This window comes from Mytilus trossulus, chromosome 1, assembly GCF_036588685.1.
Source record: "Mytilus trossulus isolate FHL-02 chromosome 1, PNRI_Mtr1.1.1.hap1, whole genome shotgun sequence".
NCBI classification, from domain to species: domain Eukaryota; kingdom Metazoa; phylum Mollusca; class Bivalvia; order Mytilida; family Mytilidae; genus Mytilus; species Mytilus trossulus.
In genome coordinates this window covers 68,909,573-68,934,234 of record NC_086373.1, presented here as the reverse complement: position 1 = coordinate 68,934,234, position 24,662 = coordinate 68,909,573, and positions in this window count along the sequence as shown.

Below are 24,662 nucleotides of genomic sequence, written 5' to 3'. Positions count from 1 at the left end.
TTAGAATTTTCACCACTTTCTAACACTGCAAAAAATTCTACATTCACAGTTAACTGAAGTACTTTCATTTTACCATTCAGAAATGAATTTGGATATGTACCATGACCGTTTACTTTTTTTGTTATTTTTAAAATCCTAAGGCCACTAGTACTTTTAGGTCTTTTATGGTGCAGTGAATGCAAAATTTAAAAAAATTCTCAAAAATTCATTTTCATCTGTATATAAAATTAATTCATATTTTTCTACACCTGATTCATCACTCAGTTTGGGAAAGTATGTTCAGTTGATACTGTATTTTTTGTCCAATCACACTGTTTAGATACATTTACCTAAGTAGGGTACACAAAAGAGCAACCTAAATTCTGGAAAGCAAATACTACCGTGCCACCTTAACCAAGACATAACAAACTTGAAACCAGTCATGACACCTATGATGCATAGACTTCTTATTTTGGAACATATTACAATAAAGAATACTTGTCTGCACTCATTTCTTATCCAAAAAAAATGAAACATTACATCCCTACCCCATCTGGCAGATTTTCACTTTTTTTTCATCTTACCATTTTTACTTAAGGAGTGAACAAAACCCAAGTATATGATGTTTCAAATCAACACAGACGTCAAACATGATGATTCAGGAGGAATTAGTGGATTGCCAACTCTGTTTATGGTTAATCTGACTGAAAGAAACAGTTTTAGCACCAAATCATGAAAACTGGTATTAAAGTCCATTCCACATTTTACAGCATGCCTTATAGTACTTTAAACATTTTCAGATTATGAGAATAGTACAACAAGAGTCTTTAGATTGCAGTTAACTATTATTCCAAAATCTGTTTGACAATACATGTACTAGAACACATCTCTAATTTGACTGTTTGTCTATTTCTCCTGTATGCATTAAGTTAAATTATGTCCCCTTACACAATCAATTTGCCTTTATTGTGCTTTTCACTGTCAGAAAATATTAACAACTAATGGTATTTGCATGGAAAATTAATAAACCATTTAATCTTGCTGATATAACATCATAAATACATTCTTTGTCAAAAATAAGGTCTATCCAATGTAAAGAAACCCCTATTTCTATCTCTATTTCAGACCAGTATGAGAGCTTAATGAATAAGTAAGGACCCCTTAACCACTTAGTAGTTCCCCAAAAGCTCCAACTGGTGTCATGTTACATCAGAACTGCAAATTAAACCTCAATAAAACTAGTATAGCTGTAATTGAGTTGAAAAAAATAAGAAATTATGCAATTTATTTATTTTGGTGAAAATAATAGGATGTACATGCAACCGAAGTATGTCGCGTCTCAAATTTCAGTGGTTGCACATGTGTCAGACACTGCGAAAAGTCAAAGTGAGCATTTATAATTAAAAATGTAGTGCAAGTTACATAAAAATAATGAATTTCTACTTTCTAGGTAAATTTTTACATTATTACCAACAGATCAGGCAAAATTTGCTGAATCAGCAATTTTTACTCTCAGGGGTGGAATTTAAGGCTTGTTTTTATCAAAGTTGCTCTTAATCAACTTTGTATTGATAAACTTACAAATTGCATAGGTAAAAAAAGTTCCTTTATTGATTTAGTGTAAAAATAAATATCCCCCTTAAGGTGGCACGGTAGTATTTCCTGGCCATAAGGGATAATGATAGCCTTTTTAGAATTTTCACCACTTTCTAACACTGCAAAAAATTCTACATTCACAGTTAACTGAAGTACTTTCATTTTACCATTCAGAAATGAATTTGGATATGTACCATGACCGTTTACTTTTTTTGTTATTTTTAAAATCCTAAGGCCACTAGTACTTTTAGGTCTTTTATGGTGCAGTGAATGCAAAATTTAAAAAAATTCTCAAAAATTCATTTTCATCTGTATATAAAATTAATTCATATTTTTCTACACCTGATTCATCACTCAGTTTGGGAAAGTATGTTCAGTTGATACTGTATTTTTTGTCCAATCACACTGTTTAGATACATTTACCTAAGTAGGGTACACAAAAGAGCAACCTAAATTCTGGAAAGCAAATACTACCGTGCCACCTTAACCAAGACATAACAAACTTGAAACCAGTCATGACACCTATGATGCATAGACTTCTTATTTTGGAACATATTACAATAAAGAATACTTGTCTGCACTCATTTCTTATCCAAAAAAAATGAAACATTACATCCCTACCCCATCTGGCAGATTTTCACTTTTTTTTCATCTTACCATTTTTACTTAAGGAGTGAACAAAACCCAAGTATATGATGTTTCAAATCAACACAGACGTCAAACATGATGATTCAGGAGGAATTAGTGGATTGCCAACTCTGTTTATGGTTAATCTGACTGAAAGAAACAGTTTTAGCACCAAATCATGAAAACTGGTATTAAAGTCCATTCCACATTTTACAGCATGCCTTATAGTACTTTAAACATTTTCAGATTATGAGAATAGTACAACAAGAGTCTTTAGATTGCAGTTAACTATTATTCCAAAATCTGTTTGACAATACATGTACTAGAACACATCTCTAATTTGACTGTTTGTCTATTTCTCCTGTATGCATTAAGTTAAATTATGTCCCCTTACACAATCAATTTGCCTTTATTGTGCTTTTCACTGTCAGAAAATATTAACAACTAATGGTATTTGCATGGAAAATTAATAAACCATTTAATCTTGCTGATATAACATCATAAATACATTCTTTGTCAAAAATAAGGTCTATCCAATGTAAAGAAACCCCTATTTCTATCTCTATTTCAGACCAGTATGAGAGCTTAATGAATAAGTAAGGACCCCTTAACCACTTAGTAGTTCCCCAAAAGCTCCAACTGGTGTCATGTTACATCAGAACTGCAAATTAAACCTCAATAAAACTAGTATAGCTGTAATTGAGTTGAAAAAAATAAGAAATTATGCAATTTATTTATTTTGGTGAAAATAATAGGATGTACATGCAACCGAAGTATGTCGCGTCTCAAATTTCAGTGGTTGCACATGTGTCAGACACTGCGAAAAGTCAAAGTGAGCATTTATAATTAAAAATGTAGTGCAAGTTACATAAAAATAATGAATTTCTACTTTCTAGGTAAATTTTTACATTATTACCAACAGATCAGGCAAAATTTGCTGAATCAGCAATTTTTACTCTCAGGGGTGGAATTTAAGGCTTGTTTTTATCAAAGTTGCTCTTAATCAACTTTGTATTGATAAACTTACAAATTGCATAGGTAAAAAAAGTTCCTTTATTGATTTAGTGTAAAAATAAATATCCCCCTTAAGGTGGCACGGTAGTATTTCCTGGCCATAAGGGATAATGATAGCCTTTTTAGAATTTTCACCACTTTCTAACACTGCAAAAAATTCTACATTCACAGTTAACTGAAGTACTTTCATTTTACCATTCAGAAATGAATTTGGATATGTACCATGACCGTTTACTTTTTTTGTTATTTTTAAAATCCTAAGGCCACTAGTACTTTTAGGTCTTTTATGGTGCAGTGAATGCAAAATTTAAAAAAATTCTCAAAAATTCATTTTCATCTGTATATAAAATTAATTCATATTTTTCTACACCTGATTCATCACTCAGTTTGGGAAAGTATGTTCAGTTGATACTGTATTTTTTGTCCAATCACACTGTTTAGATACATTTACCTAAGTAGGGTACACAAAAGAGCAACCTAAATTCTGGAAAGCAAATACTACCGTGCCACCATAAGCATTATCAATTTGCAACTGAAAACACACTATTAAATGTCGATTTATGATGTTTTGGTGAGACAAATTATTTTATAAAGTGAATGTGTAACAAAATATTACTGAAAAAGTACAAATTAAGGTGTTTTTTTTTGCGTTCAGAAAAGGTGCACTCTATCGAACTCATAAAAGTGTGCTTGATTACATTTTGTGTTTTAGCTATGTAGTGATTGACTTAAGATTATTAAGTCACTCAATCGACAAACATCGCATTGAATAAAGGTCAAATAGTCAGTTATGAGAATTGGCCATACTTTTTACGTTCTTAGGTTTCTAAGAGATACAAAAAAAAAATGGCTTTGTTGTTTTCAGTTTAAATAAAGATTCTGTTAAGCGTTGGTTGTTAAATGTACATGGAATTGTTATCAGAGGTACCAAAGTTATAATTTAGTATGCCAGACGCGCCTTTCGTCTACATAAGACTCATCAGTGACGCTCATATCAAAAAATTTGTAAAGCCAAACAAGTACAAAGTTTAAGAGCATTGAGAATCCAAAATTCCAAAAAGTTGTGCCAAATACGGCTAAGGTAGTATATGTCTGGGATAAGAACATCCTTAGTTCTTCGAACAAATCAAAGTTTTATAAACAGGAAATTTATATAAATGACAACAGTATTGATATTCATGTCAACACAGATTGTTGACTACTAGGCTGGTGATACCCTCGGGGACAAAACGTCCACCAGCAGTGGAAAAAGCTTAAATATCCTTAAAATTCGAGATTTGGTAGGAATGGGTAACCCTGAAACATCCGCACAAAAAGAACTTTAAAAAACTCGAATGAAGCGAGACAAAACTGATGTTATGAAATTGTTTCAGACACTGAAAAGCTGGCCAAATCCATTTGAAACATCTGGCCTCATGGTCATAAAACTTTAGAGCATGATTTTTGTACTCAGACTCGAAAATCAACCAATCAAATTGCTGGATTTCATGTTTCGAGCATGATTTTTGTGCTCCGAGCACTGAGCAAAGTTTTGTGCCTTCAAGGCCTGAGCAGTTATATGGCTTGTTCTCGGGTACTATTGCTTCTTCGGAATTAATGTGGAACCTTCTAAACGCGTATGAATAGGGAGTTTGCTTCAAAAATTTTCATTAATGAACGGCTTATACAAAAGTCAACCGATATCTTCAAAACAATTAAAAGATTATCATTGCTTTCATTTTTAAAAAAGGAAATAAAAGACAAGCAGTTAATGGCTGATTAGAACAACAAAACATTGAGGCAGATGAAAAAAAATGTCGCCTGCTTGTCATAGCCCAGACAAGATAGTTGATTGCGCAAAAGGCTCTCCAGTGTAAATTAGGTCCTCTTCCAATGTATCTTGCAAACTTTGATGGTACACATGTAATGAAAAATTAAAATCTGTCCTGAGTGGTCTTTTAGAAAATGGTCATTCCTTAGGAAAACATGTGGATATTTGATGACATGGCAGTTATTCAACCCATTACCAGGATACCAATCACCTTTTTTTTATTTGGCAATTGTTATTTTAAAAAACATCCTTTTAGTTTTGAAAAGAGGTCCCGCATTGATTGTGTCACTGATTAGTATCCCACAATATCCATTAAAAAATTAAAACAGCAGGTCCTTGGGAGTGCAAATCATTACGGTAAGTTCTAGACCATCACAATCGTGTTCTTGGGAATGGACGAAATGTTTGTTAGTTGGGGAAAACAAAGTTGCTCTTGTTGAATTCTGTGGTTCGGAAAAGAGTAAATAATCCTATAGATTTACACTTGAATGTATTGATTTATTTGTAACCCATGGAAGTATGTGTAACAAAATAAATGTTGGAAATGAAATAGCGTAGAATGGTTTTATCTTATAATCAAACAGGAAGAAGCCGATTACAAAATGTTTCTTAACGCAAAAATATGCAGCTGACAAAAGTTACGACTCCATTGTTATAAAACCTTCTGACATTGATGTGGAAGTATTGGCTTACTATTTTCACAGTTGCATATCAATTCTAACAGTGTTAGATTGGTGAGAATGTTTGTAGAAAACTGCCAGGATTTCACGGCAGTACAGGTTGTGGTTCAGTAAGTGTTTTGTCTGGTAAAGGGAGAAAAAAAAACCAAAGTATTCGGCTTTTTGACACGTTTTGTGTTTTCGGAAGGTCTATTCCATCGTAGTGAAACCTTTGAAGAGGTTGACGAAGAGTTGGCAAAACACTCGAGAGGTTTTCGTGTTCTATATATGGCTACGAAATTAAAAATAAAGATGAATAAAGATCAGAACGTTTTGAAATGCAACTAAAAAAAGATTTATTGTCATCTACTGCCCCCAACAAAAGATGCAATGTTAAAGCACATTAAACCATCCAACTTTCAGACGAAGATTTGGAAATCTGCTCTTAAACACAACACTGGTCTGTTGCTAAACAACTATAGTTGTATTGTTTAGAACGATTTGATCAGTATCAATTGGCTAGACCAACCACTAGCGTTAGATGCTTTAATAATTCTGAAGTGCTGGTCATTTAAAGCTGGTTGTGCCAACAACAGATGTTCATGTGTTCAACAAGGTTTATCATAAACAGATACCTGTATGTGAATGCTCGAAAGCTTGTAGATATAAGGATTATCAAAACGTTGATATTGCTAACGATGACGACGAATATGATGGAAATGATGATAATGATAATTCGGTAGATGCAGGTGACCAAACTGATGATGATTCTATGGATTGACCTTCTGCGTGACCTTAAAATGTAGTAATGTCGGTTGTTAAAAAAAATTAAAAAGATAGAGATCTAGAAACCCTGACAGTTTTGTGTGTTTTAATATGTAAGTTATTTCATGAATATGATGTATAAATTTGTGACAGAATCGTGCATTTCTGGTTGCCTATGTATGTGTCTGTCGTTGATTCTATGTTTTTGTTTCTTAGCTTTAAATGTTTTTTTCAACAGCCTTTACATTGTAGTTACATTATGCTCTATGTTTCAATATAAAAATATACCATTTTATCAAGAAAATTAGTACTTTTGCTTCTTTTCATTCAAAATCATGAATTTTGGAAATTACCCTCCCCCTTTTTTCTTGGTCCTCTACGATTTAAAAATTAATTGAAAATTAGCCTGCGTTTTAATAAGATATGATCTGTTCCATTTAATAAAAAAGAATAGTACTGAATTATTGGTTATTTTTACATTTTTCTGTAAATATGTGCAAAACAAAATTTTGGATATACCCTTAAATGAGTCCCCTTTTAACCCCTTTTGGACACTTTTTCAAAAGTCTAACACCTCTTAAAAAATTCTTCATATATTAATCTTTAAATTTATACCAAAAAATGGCGGTACCCTGGGGTGTAACACAGAATTGAAATTTTGCCCTACCAGCTGATGGACTAGATTAAATAGCGTTCCTATTTATATTTGATATTGCTTCAAACAGGCATGTCAAAGGGTGTCTTCTTCGAGGTCCGCGTTTACTTAATCAACTTTTGGTCTTCTTCAAGGTCTGCGTCCTAAAACAACATTGTAAATGTAAATAAAAACAATGTAAATGCTTCCATAGATATAAAACAAAGTTATGGTCTTTTGACATTCTGTGATAAGAGAAATAATGTAAACAGAAGCAATAACAAGTTTAAAAAATATAGTTTAATATAAAAATTTAGCGGGACATTACAACAGACAAATAAAGTAAAGAGCAGTGCTTTTGTGATTATCGAATCAATGTAAACTACAATAAATTAAAAAAAATGATTAAATATAGAAATTAAGGAATTAGATTCAGTCGTTGTCTACAAATATAGTCCAATCATGAAACTAAAAGATACAACACATACGATAGTATTTTTTATTTAAACAGATAAAAATAAATAGAAACATAGTTAATTGAAGAAATAAAAACAACAGAAAAATAAAAACAATCAATTACTATTTCAATGACATATAATTCTTCAAAATTACGGAGACCAATCAGAGTTATTATTCTCAACATTAACAGTTCATCAGTTCACATTATTGCCTTTAAAATGGCTGGTAGCACTTATGCCCTAGACCCGTACGAGTTTGTCAGTAAAGGGTTAAAAGGGGATATTATATCCCGGTATACAACGAATTCGAACTGAACTATTGCCGACTGGCCAAACTAAGAGATTCTCCACATCAACCATTATACCAGAGGTAGAGGTTGGTATTGCCTCTAAAATGGCCCACAGCACTTATGCCCTAGACCCGTACGAGTTTGTCAGGAAAGGATAAGGGGGTACCCTGCTCTATCACAAATTCGAAAATTAACTATTGCCGGCTGGCCAAACTAAGAGATTCTCCACATCGACCATTATACCAGAGGTAGAGGTTGGTATTACCTCTAAAATGGCTCATAGTACTTATGCCCTAGACCCGTACGTGTTAGTCAGGAAAGGATAAGGAGGTTACCCTGGTATATCACAAATTCGAAAATGAACTATTGCCGGCTGGCCAAACGAAGAGATTCTCTACGTGGGCAATGATGCCAAAGAAAGAGGTACTTATTGCCTTTAAAATGGCCCAAAGCACTTATACCCTAGACCCGTACGAGTTTGTCATGAGGGTTAAAAGGGGGGATATGGTATCTCGATATACAACGAATTCGAACTGAACTATTGCCGGCTGGCCAAACTAAGAGATTCTCCACATCGACCATTATACCAGAGGTAGAGGTTGGCATTGCCTCTAAAATGGCCCATAGCACTTATGCCCTAGACCCGTACGAGTTAGTCAGGAAAGGATAAGAGGGGGGATACCCTGGTGAATTACAAATTCGAAAATGAACTATTGCCGTCTGGCCAAACGAAGAGATTCTCCACGTGGCAATGATACCAGAAGAAGAGGTACTTATTGCTTTTAAAATGGCCCATAGCACTCATACCCTAGACTCGTACGAGTTTGTCAGTAGAGGGTTAAAAGGGGGGATATGGTATCCTGGTATACAACTAATTCGAACTGAACTATTGCCGGGTGGCCAAACTAAGAGATTCTCTATTATACCAGAGGTAGAGGTTGGTATTGCCTAAAAAATGGCCCATAACACTTATGCCCTAGACCCGTACGAGTTAATCAGGAAAGGTTTAAAGGGGGGGGGGGGTACCCTAGTATATCACAAATTCGAAAATGAAACTCGTATAAGCGTTTTTATATTCCGTCAATTAACTCTGTTTGTTTTTTTCTGATCTTTTTAAATGGATGATACTATCGTATGTATTGTATATTTTAGTTTTAGGATTGGACTATACATTTATATTTGTAGACAACGAACAGAATATGGAATGCCCATATTACAATTAGTTCCCTTTAATTCCTCTATATTTAATCTTTTTTTTTTAATTATTATAGTTTACATTGATATAATAATAACAAAATTTGAATGAATAGTTATTGTTTTGTTTTGTGTTTACTGAGGCAATTGAACTTTTCATTTACTTTCATTTTAAATGACGCGGACCTTGCAGAAGACACCTATTGGCTTACTATTTCTTAATTACTTTATATTGCTATAAATAGCATAACCATGTTGGATATTGACAGCAAAATGCTATTTTATTGTCACAATCTAATAACTTCCCAAAACATTTCATCGAACGCGGTTTTCATCTCATGAATATTATTGACGGCTAGCTTCATGAATATTAACGCCGGCTAGATCCACACTAGTCATATTTGCCCCCATGTATTGGAACAACAAAATAATCTAACATTTTAGTTGTTGGCTGACCTAATTACTTGTTTTATCCTACAATTAACCACCTAATGTACACATAACAGGTATACAAATACCAGTTTATTACTGTTTGCTCTATTTGTACTTGTATATTAATGTTCTTAGTATATTTTCTTATTGTCCAATCAAAAGTGTACCAGAAAAGGTCATACAATCTATTCTTCATGTCGCTAACCAATTATACATTTTTTAAAACACTTTACATTATTTCGCCAAAAAAAATTTGCAGCAATTGATCTTTTACAACCAACAAAAATCGATTGGAAAAAATAGCAGTTTTGTAAAAATGATGAACTTTTTTTCTGCGATTTTGAATTTTATGCATTTTTAATGCATATTTTGTTTTTTTATGTATATTATTTTTCAACTTCTCTGTAACCTTTGTACTTGCATGGTTTTATGAGAATAAACTATCTATCTACAATCAACTTTTGAGGCACGTGTCGAGAAAACATTAGATAACTTTCTAATTAAAAAAAGATATAATTTAAAATTATGAAATTTTACAAAGTCTATTTCTATATGCCATATCCTTTGTGACTGTTGTATCTTCCATCAGGTCCTTAGTGCACATTTTTGTTCTTAGTGCACCAAAGAGGTCCTTTGCGGTATTTCTACGGACCCCATATATTTGAAGCTGTTCAAAATTCTGTACATTATAGGTACGTGTATCAGATCGGACAATAATTGTCATATACATGTATATAAAAAGAATTACTGTATAAGTTATCTAGTATGAAATATGTCCACTGGACCGATCGTGCAAGTGCTATATATATTATATAGCCAGTCAAGGTCGTTAAAAACTTCCATTTATTGTTGTCCACTGAAAATAAGCTCTTAAAAACACGAATCCCCGATACTCAATTCCACCTTTATTTTATCATATCTTTTTTGTGAATTTTTTTGTGTGGTTGAACATGAAATTGCCTCCGATGCTACAAAGAAAATTTGTTTAATGTCTTCTGTTGCAATATATGCTAAGTATTACACGTGGACAGGATGTTCCCCAGAAAATAAGTTATGTTCTACCTCGCTTTGCTCGTCCGAACATAAATTATTTCTTATGCTATATAAAGAAACAACAAAGACTAATATCACAGTGTAGATACTATTCTGTACGCTATCCGGAAGTCGCGATTTTCGAAGCGAGAACTTTTTGGATCACAGTTAAATTTGTTGAATATACTATATTAAACGGTAAGATGTTCATCTGAACATTGCTTAATGATTAATTCAGCTGACATCGATATTCACAAATGGTTTATAATTAAATTTAGCACATTCATTATACGTATCTGTGCCTGAATCAAGAGATTTTCAAGTGCATCACTAAGGAAAATCAGTCGGTGAACCTAAAAACAATCTTTTTGCACCCTTACTGTACAAATTAACGTACAAACCAGACTTAACTAACTAAATAAAAGTATATTTTAAGTGGTGGTAAAAGTTTAAGCCATATCGTTGAAGCCAGAAATATGAAAATTACACTTGTCTTTATTTCACTGTACTCTAGTGGTGATTTCAAAGTCATTTACGATACATTAGGAGATGGCATTTTTCTAAATAACACGAATATATTTTAATAAATTCACATCCTGAAAACTTATCAAACATGTTTTAGCTTGATATAGGGTGTACTCGACTTACTACATTAAGTATAAGGATGTTTGAATGTTGCTGCATTAAAGGAAGGTTTGTTTGTTTATATAAATTTCAGAAATGTCCTCCGTTATACTTAAAATTGTACAATTTAATTGTTATATAAAAATGCATGTATTTATAAGCATTCGAGGCCGTACTGTAGCCTATAATTGATCACAGTCCCCTCACTTCGTTTTGGATGTATGATCTGTCTCTTTCAAACTCAATTGTATGTACCACTTTGTAAAGCGGTGGTTTATAGTGATAATGAAGTCCGTCTTTCCGTTCGTCAGTTGGACCGTACAACATGTTTCGCCGGTTTTGTAAGCGCATCTCCTCATAAACCACTTAATATACATTGGGGTTTCCAGGCATTTTTAAATGGAGAGGGGGGTCCAATCCAGGAGAAAAGAGGATTCCAAATAAATGTTCCCATACAATTGCATTTACAAAGTTACAAAAGAGTTTCAAACCGCCGGATCCTAAATTTCTTGAATCCGTCACTGGTATAACTATTAATTATTTTTTCTCGGATTCCGTATCATAAATGATAATATAAAAAAGAAGATGCGGTATGATTGCCAATGAGACAACCGTCCACAAGAGACCAAAATGACACATACATTAACAAATATAGGTCACCGTACGGCCTTCAACAATGAGCAAAGCCAATACCACAAAGTCAAAAGGCCCCGAAATCACAATGTAAAACAATTCAAACGAGAAAATTAACAGTCTTATTTATATATAAAAAAGGAATGTATGTCGAATTTTATTAAAAATCTTTATATAAGATACGGACTTGAACATTGCATTATATGTGGGCAACCATCAGGTATTTCCAACCGTGACCTCCAACACCAATTGTTAAATTTTCTAAAATTGCTCCATTTTTAATCAATTAATGTATTATGGACCTTCTATTTCGAATTTTTGGTAAAAATACTTTTGGATTTTTCTATATCTAAAATACGGACTTTGTCATAACCTTATATTGGGCGTACCTATTTTATATCCACAAGTTCCTTCAGACAGTTTTCAGATTCCTTATCATTTAATTCAATTGTGCACCTCTTATTTTGATTTTTCGAAAATTCAGCAGTTTTCTATTTCCATGATAAGGACTTTTCCACTACCTTATTGGGTGGTACCCATTTACTATACGCAACTTTCAAAAACTTACCATGATATATTAATAAAACTTCCTCATATTCGTTATTGTATGATGCCCCCTGTGCACCTATAATTTAGTTTTTTTTGTGGTTATTTTTTTCCAAAACATGGACTATAGAAGTGGCGGGGTATAATTTCGTTAATTCTTTCCTGAATACCTAAAGTTTTTAAACAAAGCTATAGTTGTTAATGTTTGTGTCATTTTGGTCTTTTTGTGGGTAGTTGTCTCATTGGCAATCATACCACATCTTCTTTTTTTATATTTTCTCTATCTATTTTTTGTCATTTTAAAGTCATAAGAAACCTCAAATCAAAAAAAATAATGCATATGATTTTTATAACTCAATGGATAGTTTTCATTATAAAACTTATGTACATATACTTTTTTCTGAAGAAAATTCTTTAATTTATTCATATTTAGAATAAAGTTTACTTTATTTGAATAGCTTCCTTCCAGCAAGCAATTCCCCCGACATATTTTCCGTATGCAAGGTGACCTCAGTGTGACCCATCTCGTAAAAATCCGGTGACCACAATACACATGGATGTCCTTAAAATAAACTATTATCGTTAAACACGTGCTCAATTTCCATGCTTTTTTGTTTATTTTTCGTCAATTGTTGACAAACAGGTGACAATCGTTAAACTTCGGCTTCAAAACACGAACTTTAATTACCTGCCATATTTTCACAACAACACTGACCGATTGAAAAAAAAATTGACAATTATACGAAATTTACACGAAGAAAATGAAAAATTCGAGCACAGAAGACTAAGTTTATGATGTTTGTATGCATTGGTTCAAGAATTGGAAGAACAATATTTTTCACCGGTCACTCGTTTCTTATGACTTTAAAAGAGACAAGCTTGATGTATGTTATCACCAGTTGGTCAACGGCAGACGGTGTAAATAGTCCTTCAAAATGTGATAGTTAAACAGATAACTGCAACGACACACTAATTCAAAGTCCACAGGGGAATCATGTTTTGCTATTAGGCATTTAATTTTAAATAAGACTGACGGATCAAAAATATAATTATTTTGCCGTCTACAAACAGTATATTTGTATTGTCTGATGAAAGAAATTACACGTTATAGTTCCATGGACACAATCATAATATCACATAGACACGTATACACCTTCAAATTGCCGTTGTTTTTTTCTTCAAAATCACGACTGGTCATACAGACAAAAAATTTGAAATCGCTTCTAGAATACAGTCAGTTTTAGACTGATCGTACAGTAATTTATTTTGGGATCCTCAAGGAAAGCATATTTTTTTATTTGAAATACAAACATTCTACTTAATTACGGTAAGAATACTGAAACAGTATATATTCAACTGTAAACTGATGCAAATATTTGCAATAAAAGATTATTTGCTTTGTACTACGAGAGCAAAATTGTCGATCGATTTCACCTTTTTCTATGAAGTTGGTGTGATGCACACGTATATTTTATATTCTACTGCATGTTTTTTGTTACAGTTACCAGAGACATATATGTCTCTGCAGTTACTCATATTTATGATGCTATACTTACATTAAAGATGTGCAAAGCACTTTATAGATATAGGAGTAAACAAATGATGAGAAAAAGCACCAAAACAAAACCGTTCTGTTAGCCAGTTTGAAATCCTCGCTTCGAAAATCGCGACTTCCGGATAGCGAACGTGGGATAGCGTACAGAATAGTGTCTACACTGTGAATATGGCAGGAGATACACACCAAACAGTTTTAATATAACATTTCAAAATACATGTATGCCGTACAATTGAATATTAAAGTCCATACATCATGCGTCATTGTGACTATTCATCTCAACTGTTCTACTAATATCTACAAAAAGAAAATACAAAGAATTAGGATTTATACAAAGCAAAATATTTCAATCTTAATGTAATAAAGTTGTCGAACAAGTTTGGTGTGTGAATTCGCGATGAAATGAAAAGGGCGCGTAAAACAGTATATACATGTATATAAAGTCCGAAAACCGAATTACTCAGTATTGCGCAACAGAAATAGAAAGAAATCTCAAAATGAAAAGAAATATAATTATACACACCCCGATATAACGCCGAGGGTACACGCTACTGTCATATGGAAAATTACTGGGTTAATCAGCCATGCAACTAATTACGCTACTGACCAGATTCAATATTTTATTAGAGTCTCACCACTTGCAATACATATAATACAATCATCATAATATATACATTGAATAAAACAGTAATTTTATAAATTAAAATACAAGTGCCATTCTATAAAGAATTATGAGAGACTATAGAAATCAATATAAATTATTAACTATATATTTATCATGTCTATAAAACATTTTCATTATGTAAAACTATGAAACAACATTTATCATGTCTATAAAATATTTCAGGTCTGTAAAAACATAGTTATCAATTAAGCATATAAAAAACTATTTCTTCTACTTAAAATATTAAAGCAGGTCTTGGCAACCATATCAAAACAATCAGAACTTTTAAAAAGGTATATAAACTTCTCATCATTAGATAAAATATTAAAATCACCATTACTTCTTTTAACTTCATAAAATAAACTTTCTCGTAAATCTGCATATAAAGGACAATCTAAAATAACATGTTCTCATCTTCAACTTTATCATTGCACACAAAGCAAACTCTTTCATTTACAGTTTTGTTTTCATAACGACCTGTTTCTATTCGCAAGGGGGCAACGCCACACCTAAATTTAGCAAATGCACTTCTATATCGTATTGAAATGTTTTCCTTCAAATACATCTCTGTTCCAAAAATATCTTTAAACAATTTATAAGTACGTAATTTTTTTCCAGCATTTTGAGACAATATTCTAATATGCCAATTTATCTTATAGTTTTCAAATAAAAAATATTCTAACTGTGTAATAACATTTTTATGTAACACATTATCCAAACTAGTGTATAAATCTACATTATATTCTCTAAATTTTGACATAATTCTATAACACCAATTTTTCTTTTTATCAATGGCATTTCTAACTGCCCATTGAAATACTTTATAATTCACCCTATCTGTTGACATAACATTACATCTAGCCCAATGTCTAAAACCACAACTCCACTGCTTCACACATGGAGGTTTCCAACCCATATCCCCATTAATGGCATCACTAGGTGTATATTTACCAAGACCCATAAAAAACCGGATAGCTCTGTGCTGAACAGCATTTATACAAGAAAAATCTCTGGTGCCCCAAATGGCTGCACCATAACTTATGACTGACCAGACTAAGCTATCAAAAAGTTTTGTATATGTATTAAAGTGGAAACCTCCATGTGCTTTACTCTTTACAATCAGTAAACTTAATGCTCTCCCTGCTGATCTGGCTACAGATTTTGCCATTTCATCATAATCAAGAAATTCAGTCAACAATAGACCAAGATATTGATATTTTGATACAATACACAATTGTTTTTCACCAAGTAAAAATATTACATTTGTTGGTTGTACAGAGGGATTTCTAAAATGCACAATCTTCGTTTTTTCAAAGTTAACATTCAATAACTTATCTTTACACCATGTATTAAGAATATCTAGCATTAGTTGTACATCATTTTCATTTTCAGCAATTAATACAATATCATCTGCATATAAAAGAATACCTATTTTTTCACCATCGATATCAATACCGATGTCTAGACCTTTTATATCTGTGACTAAACTATTTATAAAAATATTAAATAATATAGGTGATAAAACGCACCCTTGTTTTAAGCCTGAGTTAACACCGAACCACTCAGTTAAATTTCCATTCAATTTAATTGCACATTCAACCTGAGAATAAATCGATTTAATAGTATTCAAAAATTTTGAACTGATACCAATATCATTTAAATCTTTAAACAATAAACTTCTGTTAACTGTATCATGTCACTTCAATTTTAAAAGTTTATCGTTAGATATCAAAATGATAAATTGATTTTAATTAAAAATTTAAGAACTAAAGGTCATTATAATGAAGTGAAATAATTCAACCAAATCGTATAAAGATTATATACATTTTTTTTATCTATGCCGGCTGAGACTACTATAACACAGAGATTGGTCACTCTCAATTTCCCTATAAAACCGTACACACTCAAAAAAGCTAGCTACGTTATTTAAACGTAGTTTCGTATTTTACCGTTAGCAGACGACATGTAATTGTTCAAATTAAAATTGAATAAAACAAAGCGAGATATTATTTTCAATGCTGTCATTACAATTCATTTTATATGAATATTATTATGATTTACCTACTTTAATAATTATTATATTATAATAGTTTTTAATAATAAATATATTTTAATAGTTTTTCATAATAAACATATTTTTTAAATACTTTTTTTAAAATGAACTTTGCGACGAGAATGGATTGTGTTTAGATAATTCTCATAAATCCGACAACCGAAATTGTTACGGTGAAACAGGTCCCGTTTATTGTATCTATTCAAGGAATCATTTAAACCATTCCTTGATCAAATATACAAATGTTTTACCTATTTTACCTACCTGTAAAAACAGGTGCATTTGTGAATTGGCTGGGATATGGTTATAATACACGTATACACATGCTAATTAAAATGGAATTAAGATATTTTAATTTCATCATCGATACTATTTGATAATTTTTTTTAATTTTCATGAATGATTGGTTCCATTAAAAGCTTTTTCAGAAATCAAAATGGAAAAAGGCTTCAGTTTTAACCGTTTTTTTTTCAAATGAAGGTTAATTACGGCCCCTGCGGCAAAAAGTATAAAGGAAGGTATGGATGGGTTTCGACGGTTATTCATTGAATAGATGAAAAAAATCAAGAATATAGAATAGGAATAATTGATAAATAATCGATTGGAAATTTAGAACCGAAAAAAAAATATGCCCCAAAAATATATATTACCAAATAATCGTTTTTATTTGTAAGCAATTCTGTTTTGCCGTTTGAATCAGTCTAGTATGCTTTGTAATGAACTTGGGTTTTTATCCTAATCAAATTCTTTTCCAAATACAAAAATAATGAGGATGTCTTTCCTTAATTAAAAGGGTCTATCATTTCAATCAATTTTGATCAGGTTTTTACAAACAATGTAATTAGCGGCAATCATATAAGAGAGAAAATATCGTTTAAAGTAGTTAAGTACAGAACGGCAAAAAGGGTTATAACTTCAATGGGTGCATTAAACAGACAAAAGACCTACAAATTATAAGTATATGTTCCCAATACGGGGCGCCGAATGGGACTCTTGTGTTTTTGTCGACAAAATTCAATTCTGTACGGAAAAAAAGGAGTTTTGTTCAACAAAAATGAATTCAGTTTAACAAAATTTGTAGCATACTACAAATTTCAATTTTGTCATACAAAATTATCTTTCGGTGGACAAAAGTTAGTTTTGTCATGACAAAATTCATTTTTGTAACACAGACTTTACTTTTGTTACCTAATTTGAATATTGGGCGACAAAAGTCAATGTTGTATGCAAAACAGGTTTGGTTTGGATTCTGTGAACTAATTTGCATACAAAATCGACTTTTGTTACACAAAATTGACTTTTGTGAGACAAAATTGACTTTTGTGAGACAAAATTGACTTTTGTGAGACAAAATTGACTTTTGTGAGACAAAATTGACTTTTGTGAGACAAAATTGACCATTGTGAGACAAAATTGACTTTTGTCACAACAAAATTGACAAAATTGAATTTTGTCTCAACAAAATTGACAAAATTGACTTTTGTCTCAACAAAATTGACAAAATTGGATTTTGTCTCAACAAAATTGATTTTTGTCTCACGAAAGTCAATTTTGTCTCACGAAAGTCAATTTTGTCCCATAAAAGTCAATTTTGTTGTTACAAAATTGAATTTTGTCGTTACAAAAATGAATTTTGTCGTCACAAAATTGAATTTTGTCTCAACAAAATTGACTTTTGTCTCTACAAAATTGACAAAATTGACTTTTGTCTCAACAAAATTGACAAAATTGACTTTTGTCTCAACAAAATTGACAAAATTGACTTTTGTCTCAACAAAGTTAACAAAATTGACTTTTGTCTCAACCAAATTGACAAAATTGATTTTTGTCTCAACAAAATTAACAAAATTGACTTTTGTCTCAACAAAATTGACTTTTGTCTCAACAAAATTGACTTTTGTCTCAACAAAATTAACAAAATTGATTTTTGTCTCAACAAAATTGACAAAATTGAATTTTGTCTCACAAAAGTCAATTTTGTCTAACAAAAGTTAATTTTGTCTAACAAAAGTTAAATTTGTCTCACAAAAGTTAATTTTGTCTCACAAAATTGAATCTTACCTCACACAATTGACTTTTGTGATTTAATTTCCATATCAGGTAACAAAAGTCAATTTTGTATGCAAATATGACAAAATTGACTTTTGTCATGACAAATATGAATTTTGTCTACAAAAATGAATTTTGTCTACACAAAATTGAAGTTCTCACAAAACAAGTCAGTAGCACATAGTTTTGTAAGACAAAAATGATTTTGTTATGACAGAATTGAATTTTGTACAAAACCACAAGAGTCCCATTCGGCGCCCCGTACCCAAAACATCGTCGCAAATTTCGCAATGTCCTCTTAAAGGGACTAAAAGTTACTTCTTATCTTGGTATGACAGTGATCTCAATCTTGATCTTTTACTTGGTGATTTTACTGCATCAGATATTGAATCTGAAGGACGGCTGCAAAAACTGCAAATTAAGAAACCAAAAAGAAGCCACTACCGCAAATAACTCTGAACGTCAAGCTTTATACCAGTGCTCAGATTGTGACAAAACCTATTCTTCAGTATCTGGATTCCGTGGCCATTTAAGAACAAAGCACAGCCACCAACAAAACATTTATTACGTTTAGTAATGTCACGTTGCTGATCTTTATGTTTTCTAAAGTCTCCTTTTTTTTTGAAGTTTTATCTTGACGAATGAGTTTATCAAGAGTGGTACATATGTACACATCATTCTAATTCATACATTAAATTAAGAAAGTAAATAAATAAAAATAAATATTTATAGTAGAGTTCTGCCCAATAATCAATAGCTGACTGTCAGTGACAAATATTTCTGGCATTGGGTAACCGAAAATTGGCTACATCGTGTGGGGTAGGTTCTGTGTTAACAGAAGTTTTATAGTTGAAAAGTGCATGATCTCAAGAAACTAACTTTCCATTTAAATGTGTATATAAATATATATGTATTTTTAAGTCTAGAGAATTATTATTTTTTTTCATTTGACAGGTCTGTACACTGTAAAAACAGGTTTAGATCCTAAATTCAAATCTAAACACTTTTTCTGTGTACGTTTAGCATCTAAACATGTTTAGATTTTAACAAGTGTTTAGATTTCAACAATTATTTAGATGTCAGATGTTCAGAAATATATGGTGTTTAGACCTTAGAACGGTTACGCTACTATACTTTGATTTCACAGGAACTACTTGGGGTACAGCACTACAGGTTGAAAAGTGCACTGTATTGCAGAATATACAATACACGTGTACATATTTGCTTAAGTGTCCTTGCAATGATTTTTACCATCATTTTACTTGTCAATATAGTGCATTGTATATTTTTTTGAATTAAATAAGGCAGTTAGTTTTCTCGTTTGAATTGTTTAACATTGTCTTATTGAGCCTTTTATAGCTGACTGCAGTATTGGATTTGCTCATTGTTGAATGGCCGTACGGTGACCTACAGTTGTTAATGTCTGTGTCAATTGTGGTCTCTTGTGGACAGTTGTTTCATTGGCAATCATGCCACATCTTTTTTTATAAAGCTGGAAAACTTCAATAATGATAATAATAATATTAATAGGGTTACACATTCTAATCTTCCTGGAGACAAAAGAAAAGTTTGTAAACAATAGGACTAAGTTTAGAAAAGTCTGTAACCAATAAGACCAAGTTTTGAAAGTCTGTAAACAATCAGACAAAGTTTAACCCACCATTTCTTTTTAAGGAATAAGTCGGTACCAAGTCAGGATTATGACATTTTCCCCCTTCGTTCTGTTTGTTTTTGCAGTCAAGTGTTCGATTTTGTTAGTTTTTATGGACCTTCCACTTTTTTATACAACTTGGAGTTTTTTTCCTTCTATTTTCTATTCTAGTCTTGAGGATAACATACAATCTATTCACATTATTTCAATAATTTATTTATAAGCTCACTAAATGCAAACAAAAAATACAGTTATAGATTTTGATGATTTTTATTCTCTACAAAACAGAAATTGTCAGTCCATTGAATGATAAAGGCTCTTGATCATGTTGGTGTGCAGTTCCTTTTGGTCGTCAGGTGAACTTTTATATCCTGAAATGAAAAAATGAAACATTCCTGTACATTTTTATGCAACAGTCACTTATTCTTATTTCATGCTTATCAAAATAAATTAAACAAGCTTCTTGAAAATGATTCTTACAAAAGTAAAATACACATTGTAGTTAAAAAGACAATACTTTACACCTTGTACAAATGTTCACATCAAAAGACAAATAAATCAAAGGGAACAATATATATATATATAGCAAACTAGCATGCAAGTTTTTTTATATTTAAAACAGAATCCTTGATATCTGAGAACTACAGCCTGTTTTTCCTATTATATCCTAATATTATGAATATATATTTTTTAAATTGTCTATTTTTTTACTAATTCAACAGGATAAATATTAGACAATGATTTAACCTTCACTTCGTTATAGTAGTCTCAGATGTCGGAAAGAATTGAAAAACTGTACTTATAATTTTTTAATTTATTTTATAGAAATCTGTGTCAAGGTCTCATGAAATGGAACTCACACATGCCTAATTAAGATTTATAAATTTATTGAAAAATGTAACAAAAATTTAGTCTGATATTAGGGAGCTGCCTTTTGATTTTTATGGGGGGGGGGGGGGGGGACTAGGATGAAAAATTTTGTCGTGTATTTTTTTTAGGTGTAATCTCTGTCCTGCCTTTTTATTTTTCACTCTGTTCGGTCCTGCCTTTTTTTTTTAGTTTAGCCTGACTTTTTTTTTTTTTATCTAAATTGGAGTCCTGACTCTTTTTTTTTGGCAAGTGTCTCAACTCCTGTCCTGCCTATGTTTTTTAAAATTCCCCCCCCCCCCCCATAAAAATCAAATGGTAGCTCCCTTAAATTATAGTTACCTTTCCGCGCTGTAATGTATTTGATATGTCCAGAGACATATAATATGTATTAAATGTCCCTGATATGACATGAATCAAGCAATTTTTGTTGAGGGATTTATGGGTTTGTCCATACAACGTATAAAAAAGAAGTGTATGATATTAGTATTTCACATGCCTTGTTTTCGCCATGAAGCTCATTATTCAGAGTGTTTCAGACAAGATGATAAAAATAACGTGCAAGATACTTTTTTCGGTCATCGTGAAGAGACAAAAGAAAATCATTATATTGAAAAAAAATTGTTTAACGTTGGTTCGATGGAAATAAAATGGCGGACAGGACAGACAGGGCTTCGGAGCTCCCACAAAAAAGTTATTAGTTATATGTTTTGTGGAATAACAACAACAACAATTTTTATTTGTCAATCAAGACGCCCCGAGGAGCAGTACAATTACAGTTTAAATTAAAGTGTACAAATAATTGTGTTGATTTTTTTCATTGAAATTACAATACATGACAATAAAATTAAAACAATATTATATAAGAGAAGGGAGACAACAAATACAGTATATATTCTCAAAGATAATGAGTGAGTAAACACAATCAGTACCGTTTTATAATTAGAAGAAGAGCTGGACTACTCATGTGTTTATGCTTAATTTAACTCTTCTAGATTTTATTAAACTATCTATTAATTTAATCATTATGTTATTAACAAATGGATCTTCATTTGACATCAACCATACAAATTTAGATTGGTCATTTAAAGTTTTAAAATAAGTAAATTTAGAGGATAAATCTGAAATAAAACTGGACCTTTCAGTTTTAAGTGATGGACATTGAAGAAGAAAATGAATTTCATCCTCAACAATGTCATTATTACATAATTTACAAAATCTTTTATCTGGGGGTATTCCCTTATGTCTTCCCTTTTCTATTTCAAGTTCATGGGCACTAATTCTAAATTTGGTTAACTCATTTAATGTTTTACAATTATTTAACAATAAATATTTTTCAAGGCCTATATTATTTTTAAATAGTCTGTAGGTCCTTAATTTATTTCCTTGCACCATGCCAGGTTTGTCATTATTTAATTGGTTAAGCCAAATTTCATCATATTTAATTCGGAGTTTTTTTTAATGATAATTGACTTTATATGAGATTTGTGATTTAACAAATATTCTGGGGTTAAATTAAGATATTTAAATAATGAATAAATGCTTTCCAACCAATTGTCTTTATATGTTTTAGATAAAATTTTAGACTCTTCGAATGCTTCTTTAAAGAGAGAGTTATTTTGTTCTGTGAGTCTGAGCCAAAATTTAGCCATATTAAGAATAACCTCAAGAGATAGGGGGTAGCGCCCCAACTCTCCCATCACTGCTAGGTTTGTTGATCTTCTAGGTACCTGTAGAGAATATTTACAAAATTTAATATGTAATTTTTCAATAATTAGATCTTTGCACATTTGGAAAAAATAGTTGTCTCCTTTTGATTGTAACTTATTTGGAGAGAATTGACCCCAAATTTCTGAGCCATATAACAAAATCGGCTTCAGCATGTGGTCAAAAAGATGTAAAAGTGTTTTAATATTAGGTTTAAAATGGGTGAAATATCTTTTTAATTTAAAAAAGGCTTTTAATGCTTTATTATAAAGATTAAACTTAGCATCTGTAAATCTGCCAGATACAGTGAATATCATGCCAAGATAATTATATTTGTTCTCATTATTAATAAGCTGACCATTTATAAATGTGAATTTTTCCTTTGAAATTCTTCCTGTGTTATTAAAAATTAATACTTTTGTTTTTTTCATGTTAATTTCTAGTCCCCATTTACTACAATAATCCATTAAATTAACTAAACAATTTTGTAATCCAGATGAAGTTTCAGAAATCATAATGAGGTCATCTGCATACATTAAACAGTTAAGGCTTCTGTTGTTTAGTAAAACTGGGCAACAGCCAGAATCAAATATTTCAGGTAAATCATTTATGAAAAGTTTAAACAATGTAGGGCTCAGATTATCCCTATGACGAACACCAATATCTGATGGGAAATTTTCAGTTAGTGTGTTACTATTAGTTTTTACACATAGAGATGTGTTTTTATACATATCTTTAATTACATTATAAAATAAATCGCTCAATCCGAGCTTTCTCAATTTAAAAAATAATGCTAAATGCCAAACCTTGTCAAAGGCCTTTTTAAAATCAACAAAACAGGTAGAGAGGCGTTTATGTCCCTGCTTAGTGTATTTATCAATTAAGGTTTTAAGTAAGTACAAACATGTGGTCACTAGTTCTTTTTCCTTTACAAAATCCTATCTGATCTGGACCAACTATATTTCTTTTAGTTATAAACTTTTCTAATCTGTTATTAAGTATCTTTAAAAGGAGTTTTTTCTACAACACTACCTATCGTGATGCCCCTAAAATTTGAGGGATCATCTTTAGATCCACTTTTATGTAATGGGACTATAAATCCTTTAGCCCATATATCAGGAAATTTTCCTGAAGTTAATACTTTATTAATTATCTTTACAAAACATTTAAGCAGAAATGATTGGCTGCACTTGAGCATCTCATTTATTATTGAGTCAAAGCTGCTTGATTTATTGTTTTTTAGTGATTTAACTGCTTCATTTATCTCTTTTTCTGTAATTTTATAATCCAATTCTGTGAAAATGTTATGCTTTTCTAGTTTATTAAGTGAATCAATTAGTTCTTTATTTACAGGTAAGGAATTTGAATTAAGCTTTTTAAAATAGTGTTACCAATCAGAGTTTGAAATATTAGATGTATCTCCTTTCGTAGAGGATTCATTACTGAGAGACTGTAGTAAGGCCCAATATTGGGATGGATTGTTATCTCTCATGTTGTCTAGTTGTACAACAAGATCTTTACGGAACTGTTTATATTTATTTTTCCTAGTTTTTCTATAAAGTTTTAAAAAACTGAAGAAGTTCCCTCTCACTATGGGGTCATTATTATATTTTTTAAATAACTTTTCCTTAATTGTTTACGCATTTTAATTAAAGAAAAATCAAACCACTTTGGTTGTTTCTTTATAGTTTTAGTATTTGACTTTACAGAGTTAGAGGTTTTTGGTAAAATTTGTTTTAAAGATTTATCAGCTGCCTCACAGATAATATCATTTAGTTTTAAAGTCATATTTTGAGAATCAGAGTCGTCAGACATAAATTTTT